General features: G+C 33.7%; 1 long non-coding RNA gene across 1 annotated transcript in view; it reads right to left on the bottom strand.

Annotated features, from left to right (window-relative positions):
• Positions 1-2,518: 2,518 nt before the first annotated feature.
• Positions 2,519-9,001, bottom strand: part of LOC101698810 (uncharacterized) — a 29,611-nt gene continuing 23,128 nt past the window's right edge. The window contains exons 3-4 of the long non-coding RNA XR_015452159.1: positions 7,471-7,529; positions 2,519-2,891 (exon numbers count right to left, since the gene is read on the bottom strand). This is a non-coding gene — a long non-coding RNA (uncharacterized LOC101698810). The remainder of the gene's footprint in view (positions 2,892-7,470; positions 7,530-9,001) is intronic.

Here is a 9,001-nt window from a genome sequence, read left to right as displayed (position 1 = left end):
CTTCCCAACACCCTTATCTAGTCCTTTCAGAGAAACAAAGCTGCTCTCCACCCTCAGAACATGGGAGCTACATGAGTTTATAGGACAATGTATGAAGCATTTTTGTTTCACGATCAGCAACAGCTAACTGAGGCAATAGTTGAAATAATATTTGAGGGAAAAAGTTAAGGGCATTCTAATATCTTAATATAGCTGTAGAAGAAGAAATGAGTTGAATCAAAACTTAGGAAATTTTGGTCAAAACAAATTAATTTCCTTAAAAGACTAATGAATAATACATGTGTCATCAAAGGAAGCCAATGATATGTATGTATCATTTCTTTACATTTGCAAACATTATCATCAATTTTGTCAGAGATTTTGTCTTTGAGGATTTCTAATTACACTGAAATCTCTGTTAATATTTTGTGGGTTAGATAAAACATTTAAGTTGTTTTAAATGTTAATCATCTATCCCTAAGTACGTGTAATCTAAAATGATAGAACAGAACAAATACAAGTTTTAAAAAAGTGATACTGATTTCTTCTTACTTCAGTTTCTAAAATAACATATGTAGAATGTAAAGCTTTTTAAAAACTGAAATCAGATGCTGTAAGGTAAAAACCTACAGTTTTGCATCTTAGAGCAAGTACCATTAGTATATTAATATACAATGTTTCATTATTTATTTTTATTCTGTGACTATAACCATTTAAGTCTTACCATGTTATCCCTTCTAAGAATAGTGAGCATACAATCATTATTTAAATAGTGTTCATGTATGAAAGGATTTTACTAGATTTCTAATGAAAAGCTATAAGTCATTCTTTGCTTTTAATTCTGAATAAGGTCCATGGGGAAGAAGCTTTGTATTTCTCTCTCTTGAAAATCTGTGCAATGCACATAGTTTTGTGATGCCAGGTTGTGACTTATGAATTTTAAAATGTAAGTGTAAACACTTGGCGTATTTCAGAAATACAAGTGAGATTTTCCGTTAGCTCTTTCATTTTATGAGTTGTGGTTTAACATTCTTACCACACTGCAAACATCTAACCTTACAAAACAGAGATGGAATTGGCACATTAAATGAGGAGGCTGGCATCCTGCAGCATTCTTGTTAAACCTTTCTTGATGAAAATATTTGTCTTGGAAAAATAAGATAGGTACATTTTACTTTAGTGACAAAAAAGAAAAATTTTAAATAGTCTTGTATGTGTTCACTAATTGATTGTCTGAAGTGTAATGTAAAATTTTTATGTATGTCTAAATTTTTATGATAGCAAAAAGTCAGTATTTTGAATATGCATTTTCTGAGCTATCCCAGGAAAACATGAAATTTTATTTTTTCCTCTTTGGTAAATCATTTGGTTTATGCCAAAGGCCTTCAAACCTGCAAAGCTTTGACTTGTCCTTTGCTATGCAAGACTTAGTGTGACTTCCTTTCTGCTTCTAAATTTATTCAGCCAAAGTTTATTATGAATTACATGAACCATGCAGAGAACACAGTCTACACCTCTCCAGTCAAGTCATTCAATTCACTAACAAAGAGAAAGGAGTAATAAATACAGGGTTCTGTATATATAGTAGTAACAACTGATACAAATATGTTAATAGAGTTTAAGTAGAAGTTGACATTTTACATACAGAATGAAAAGAAGCTCTAAGATGGTTTGTGAATGTAAGAATAACTATTCATTAAATATTATTGAATATTTATTTAGTCATTGCTATAAATATGTTAGTTAAATTCTGAGGGAGTAAGAACTAAGAGAAGGGCAGAAAAACTATGAATTTAGATATTTGTTTACTATTGAAGAAAAATCTGGGTAATATATTTAATAGACAGGAAATTGAAATACAAACACCAGAAAAATAGATCAAATTGTTAAATGGCTATTATAAGCCAGGAAAGAAGTACAATCAACCCATTTCATACCAGTATTCTATTAGACTCACTATATATAAGACAGAAAGAATGAGTGTTTTGCACAAAATCAAATAGATGGTGAGTAGCAAATGTGGGATTCAACTTCAGGTCAAAAGTCTCTTGAGTCCCTTCTCTCAAAATTTCCTACTACTTCCTACCTACACATTCATAAATGTGGCTGGGATTTCACATGAGCACCTGACATATATAGGTAGTCCTGACTTGCAAAATTTTTAGTCTACAATTCTAGTTCCATTCATGGATTCATACAACCGCTGCATCTACTGCTTGCGTAGAGGGAAAGAACAAAACTGTAATGAAAAGTGTTAGTTGGAAAGAGGAACAAATAAGCATGCAGGGATGTGCAGACAGCCTATAATTTAGAGATTGAATTCTAGGTTTGATATTCACCCAGGCAGAATTTTTTCTTTTTTACTTGAAAAATGCCTGTCCTTGCTGATGAAGCCACAATGTAAGCTTATAATTATTTATCCTTTAAATTTCAGAAGCTGACGAAGGAACTTACAAGTGGAATATGAAAATGAAGGCTTACTTTATGTTCCAAGGAAACAAAATAATTGAAATGAGGAGATTTGGAACTATGTATTTAAAATATTAAGGAATCTGAAGCCTGGAAGAGCAAGTAAATTTGAATTATCGCAAAGAAAATACAAAATTGGCATTTAAGAATTTTAAGAAACAATTTTTGGATCACAATTTTTAACAAATGAGACTCCATGAGTTTGACACATATTAGGAAGTATATTTTATGAATTTGAAATACAATAAATGACGGTCTAGAGTTAAGAATAAAAGGAAATACATACCTAACTGGTACAAGACCATTGTGAATGGTAATGTTGCAATAGGTTGACTTAAAAATAATACAGTATTATATTTAGGCAGATAAATTGGACAGTAGCAATCAGGATAGACTACAAGGAAAGCAGATCTTGCATATGAGCAGGCTGGAATCGATGATTCCTGAAAAACATTAAAAGGATGTAAAATTTGGTGCATTAGCTTTTCCATCAATGAGACACAATACCCCTACACTCACAACTTAGGGGAGAAGTTTAATTTTTTCACATTTTCAAGGAATTCAGTCTACATTCAGTTGGATCCAAGGCAGTAACATCCTGGCAGAGGAAATGACAGAGCAAACATGGTGACTGGGAAGCAAAATAGGAGAATAGGCCCAGAGGGAAAGGGTCCAGGGACCATAAATGATATACAAAATCATACCTGCATGACCCACAAAGACACACTCCCAAGTGATCAAGTGCTCAGCTCCCAAGCAAGTTAAGTTGACAAAAGCTGAGCCACTACATTGCACCTGTTGTTAACTTGACACCCAGACACATCTATTTAAACTAAGTCTCCAAATAAAGACAACAAGAAGTTTATATTTCAGCCTAACATGACATGAATGTCCCATGTAGAAGTAAAAATTCATTAATCCCTCCCCCAAAGTCTAGCATTTTTTTCAAAAGTTCTAGTTAAAAGAGTTTTGTGAGAATCAAGGAAAACTCTTTCTTTTTTTTTTGTTAGCACAACATTTGGCTTTATTTTTTTCCCATTATGTTTATTGGTACATTTTAGGTATAAAATACAGTTACATTCATCATTGGGATCTTGTACTTTTACATGAGTATTTTGGTTCTTATCCTTTTCCCCTTTCCCTACCCTCCCTTCACCCATTCCACCCTTCCTTATTTGCAAAGACTTTGTTTCCATTTTTTTCTTTTTCTCCTATGTTTTCTTTTCCCTTCTTTCCTTTCCCCACCCCTCCCACTTCCCCTACTCCTTTAGACCTTTTCTTCCTATTACACAGGAATAGTCAACTTGTATGTGCAAATCTATTGTGAATGCATGTTTTCATTCCTCTTAAGTAAAAGTTTAAGAACAGAGATGTTGGTTCTTAACAGCAATACAAGAAATTTCTATATTGTTTTCCAAAGTGGTTTTATCATTTTACATTCACATTAGCAGTATTAGAAAGTTCTAACTGGTTCACATCTAAGCTGACATTTGTTCTTTTAAAACTTTTAACTTCATCTCCCTAATTAGTGTGTAATTCAATCTTGTTATTGTACTGATTAGTATTTTTCTGATTTTAGTGTTGCACACCTTTCCTTGTGCTGTACTGGTTATTTATTATATTCTTGTGTCTACTTTTTAATTGGGTTGTCTATTAATGAGCTGTAAGAGTTCTTTATCTATTCTGGTCATAGGTTATATGCATCATAAATATGATCTGTTTAAGGACTACTTTTGATTTTCTTTCTCTTTTTTTGGAGATGGTAGCTACTTTATTTATTTATTTGGTACCGGGGATTGAACTCAGGACCTTGCATTTGCAAGGCAGGTGCCGGAACCACTGAGCTAAATCCCCGGCCCCTACTTTTCATTTTCTTAAAGATGTCATTTAAAGTTCTAAATTTTGATGGAATCTCATTTATCATTTTTTTTCCATTTGCTGAAAACACTACCTTTTTCTCTGCTCTTGAATTGAGTTCATGATCTATAAAATGTTAATGTTAAATAATCTTTCAAAACTCAGTGGACTATATATGAGTAGTTCTATTTCTAGATTCTCTGTTTTATTCCAAATGATCTATATGTCTTTCCTTACACCAACACTGCCTTGATTACTGTAGCTTTAGAGGACGTCTTAAAATTAGGTACTAAATGTCTTCCATCACTGTATTTTTTAACTTTTCTAGGTCCTTTGTACTCCTACATAACTTTTAAATTTCAATATCCAATTCTTCATTTATAGCAAGTATATATAGACCTGAATTTTTATATATGTCTTGTGTTTTCTCATCCTGCTAAATTCAAATATAAGTTCTAGGGGGGTCCTAGAGATTTCTTAGTATTATCACTGTTGATGATTATTTCATCTACATATAAAGATTTTGCTTCTACCTTGCCAGTCCTATCCTAATTGTGTCATTTTATTGCCAGACTATTTTTGTTTAGGCCTATGTTTCAAAGTTTAATGGACAGATGAAGAGTAGGCATATCTGCCCTGTTCCCCAACTTAGGGAGAAAGCATTATATCTTCTCCATTCATATAAGGCATTTTTGCTGGAAGTATGGAGTACATGGCTTATCTGTTGAGAAGTTTCTGTTCTACTTCTAGTCCCTGATAGCTTTTTACTATGAACAGCTGTAGAATTTATTCCAATACTTTTTCTCCAACTACTGACATGATCATATGGCTTTTTCCTTTCCTCTGTTAAAATAATGACTTTTGGGGGTAGATCTTCCAATGCTGAACCAACACTGCCAATGCTGAACTAACACTGCCATTCCTATAATAAAACCACTTTCTACATACTTGTCAGATCTGACTTCTAATAGTTTGTTTGGTTAAACAAATTTTTATCTATGTTCATATTTTTTTCTCCTATTATCTTTATCCAATTTTAGTATTAGCACAATGTTTATTTCCTAAAATGAGGGGAGAAGTGTTCCTTCTTTTTTCTGCTTTAAATATTTGATATAATTTATCAGTTAAAATGTGTATGAGTCTGTTGTTGTCATATAGGTAGGTTTTCAAGTTAAGAATATACTTTTTTTAATAAGTGCTATTCAAATTTTATATTTCCTCCAGAGTTAGTTTCATTAATTTGTCTTCCAAGGTACTTCTTAGAAGTTGTCAAACTTATTTCAAAAAATATTTTTGTAATATGCTTTGTACATCCTTTTAAATTATGTAAAATCAGTGGTAATGTCTTCTAGATCTTGATATTGTAATTTAAAAAATATATAATTGATATTTTGTAAGAAGAAGAAAAGGTCTAAATGAAAACTCTTAACTGTGAACCTATTTACAAAAACAAGTTGCATAATCCAAAGTTACAGTGGCACAGGATAAACATTCCCATTCCAAATGAAAAGAATAGGGGAATAGAAAGGAATAGAACCAGAAGAAGTTCAAAAACTAGCATGGCAAACACTAAGTCCTATAGCTTCATATCTGTTATCTGGGCAACACTGTGCCCAGATGTGTGTTTTAAAGGGCTTGGGTGACCCCATCCCTGTGGCCTTGCTAGTTTCAACCCATGTGGCCTTTCCTCATTCTTACCTTGGCAAATATGCCACTTCCTGGCATCACCAACTTCCTGGGATTTCTATTACACCTTTAGCTTCATCCCCACAGCTTTACACATTGCTCTTGCTCTGACCTTCCTTTGAAATCAGTCTGGAAGCCTTCCTCACACCACAACTACTCTGCATGCACCTAAAATTAACATTGTGTAGATGACAACAAGGTATACCACCACAGTACCGAGACATCATTGAACCATTGGAATAGCAAACTCAGTGCCTGGATGATTGAGCATGGTGAAATGAAGCTTGGGATTCAAGTATCCTAGGTTGCCCCTTCTCAAGAAGGGGGTCCTGGGATTCTCTTCTCAAATGAAAGGTTGACACTTTTGGACCTTTGAACCTGCAATAGGTGAGATTTTTTGAGATGCCCTCAAGGCATCTTTCTTCTAGTCTCTGTACAGATTAGTTGGCTTCATTTTACTCATGCTAATATCTTCAGCAGCTACACCTTCTTTGTTCACAAATTTACACGGTTCTTTCTGGGCCAAAATTTTAGTTTTTAAAATTTTTCAGGTTTTGAATATTTCAAATTTTCTGCTCTCCTTTTCCCCCAATTCTTATTATTAAATTGGATAAAAGCAGCAAGCATTATCCATATCATATCCTGAATGTTGGGTTGTCTTCAAATTTCTTCTGCTATATTAGTCTGCTACCTTCAAATTCAGGGTCTTACACAATCTTAGGCATGGGCAAAATAAAAATAAGTTCCTTACCAGAATGAAATATGCATACTGAGCTCAGACCAGAATTGTCAATCAAGCTCTGATTACAGCATCCAATTCTCTTTCTACCCCATTTCTCTAAATCCTTCCAAGTTCTTTCTGCAAATCTGTTCCAAAGGCTTCTGAACCACATAGGCAGTTATAGTCACAGTAATGACTTCATTTCTCCAGTACCAATTGTTTTTTATCAATCAGTTTTCCTATTGCCAAAACATACTGCCTGACCCTCACAACTTTAAGGAGAGATTTAATTTGTTAATAGTTTCAGGGAATCCAAAACATGGTCAGCTGTCTCCAGGGCAGAAACATTATGGTGGAAGGGAGTGGTGGAACAAATATAATCTTTTAAAAGATTATATAAGCATTATTCTGAGGATGCTATAATAGAAACAAGATATGATGATCACATATAGCACATAAAATATTGTCATAATTAGAAAATAAAGAAGTTACATTATTTATCCTTCAAAGAAAAGCTATACAAAACAATGCACATGTATCTAATCTTAAAGGAAATATGAAGGATAAGTAGGTCAAGAGTATAGGTAGAAGAATTCCCAAATTGAAAGTCAGTATGTGAGCCCTTTTTCTCAAGTTAATAGCCATCCATTCTGGATTTGGTGTGGTGCATTAGGATCTACATATTGAAACCAAGTGTTCATACAGGGTTCTTTTGTAAATAAAGATGAGGTACCTGAAATGTTTTAGACAATACTCACATGAAAACTATGTTCTCAGACTTACGTACAATATGGATAACATCAAGGGTCTGTAGACTCTGAAACAAAAAAGAAAAATAAGGCATAAAAATCACTCCTGTAAAAATATTTGTGCATAGAATTGGTGTAGGAAGTAATAGGAGGCTGTTTCTATTAGAAGGCAATTACATTTATTTATTTATAAATAAATAAAGGTAGTTAATGTTTGAATAAAAAGAGTGTCCATACAAAAGATGAAAGGACAAATCCAACATAAACCAGCTTGGGTGTCTTCAGTGAAAGAAAGGAATAGACAGAGCTGATAATAGGTAGCTTAGGAAGGGGTTGTAAAGGAGTAAGTAAATTGAATAATCTGGAAGTGATTCTAGACAAATGTGCACATATTGTGCTTGTGTCGATGACAGAATATTTTATTTTACTAAAGATCTTGGAATCAATTGGGAATATAAAACCCAAACTTTAGTAGTTAATGATAGAGTTACTTCTTAACAGCATTAGCATAACACAGCTAAACTTATGTAAGTGAGTGATGTTCTTAAGAGGATAGGAAACAAAGACAAAAAGTCCAAGCATTGATACTAGGGAGTCTATTCCTATTGTATATCAAGAAGGCAAATAGCTCATAGTGAAACAAGTGATAATGACTGAGATTGTTGGGATATGACAACTTGAGCTGCACAAGAACTGCCCAGGAGATTAGTAAATTCTCTGTGTATCTGTGGATAACTGATATGTAGGCAGCAACCTGAGGGAGCAAGACCTACTCCAGATGTGGTGGCACCAACCAGAATACTTGTACTTGGGACAGAATGAAAAGGGAAAGAAGGAGGAAGTGTTGCTCTTTTGCAGAGAAGCTCCAACATTGCTATTGTCTTGGGATGTTGATATCCAGCCTTTTCATCATTTCAACCCAGATTCTTTGTTCTTTCAACACAGACTCTTTGGTTTTCCAACACGCACTCACACTGATGACTCTGCAGGAAGCTTACAGGTCTTTGACCTTCAACAGCCACTGGATTCTCTGGCTTCCTAGGGCACAGATGGCCATTTTTGGATTCTTTGTATCTGATCCAGGAGGCAGTCATTGGAACTATTTCATTTCTGATCCTTTAATCGCACCTAATGTATTCTTTGTATAATTATGCATATATTTTAGATTGAATCTGTTCCCCTAAAGAACCCTAATTAATGCAGATTTTGGTACCATAAGTGGTTCTATAAAAAGAGAATTGTAAGAATAAATTTTTCTAATCAGTTTAGTGGCACTGGAGTTAGCTCTTTAATTTGATGAGACTTAAAATTACCATGCTCTCTCCTTCTGAGAAGGTAGAGTACTGACAGTCTGTGGTGTGAATTATATAATTAGTAAGCAAGATCAATCCATTAGGTTATCCTAAATAGATACTTGTGGGATGCAAAGAATTTGGCCACTCTATATACAATATTTTGAAAATTTTTGAAAGTGTAGGATATATAATGATGATGGCTATTTGCTGCTAACATCTGGACAAACTTAGTAAGAAAGTTCATG

This window comes from Heterocephalus glaber, unplaced genomic scaffold (genome assembly GCF_053883595.1).
Source record: "Heterocephalus glaber isolate CG9 unplaced genomic scaffold, H.glaber_assembly_v1.0 deba00000122, whole genome shotgun sequence".
NCBI classification, from domain to species: domain Eukaryota; kingdom Metazoa; phylum Chordata; class Mammalia; order Rodentia; family Bathyergidae; genus Heterocephalus; species Heterocephalus glaber.
This window is presented reverse-complemented; position numbering and strand designations above follow the sequence as displayed.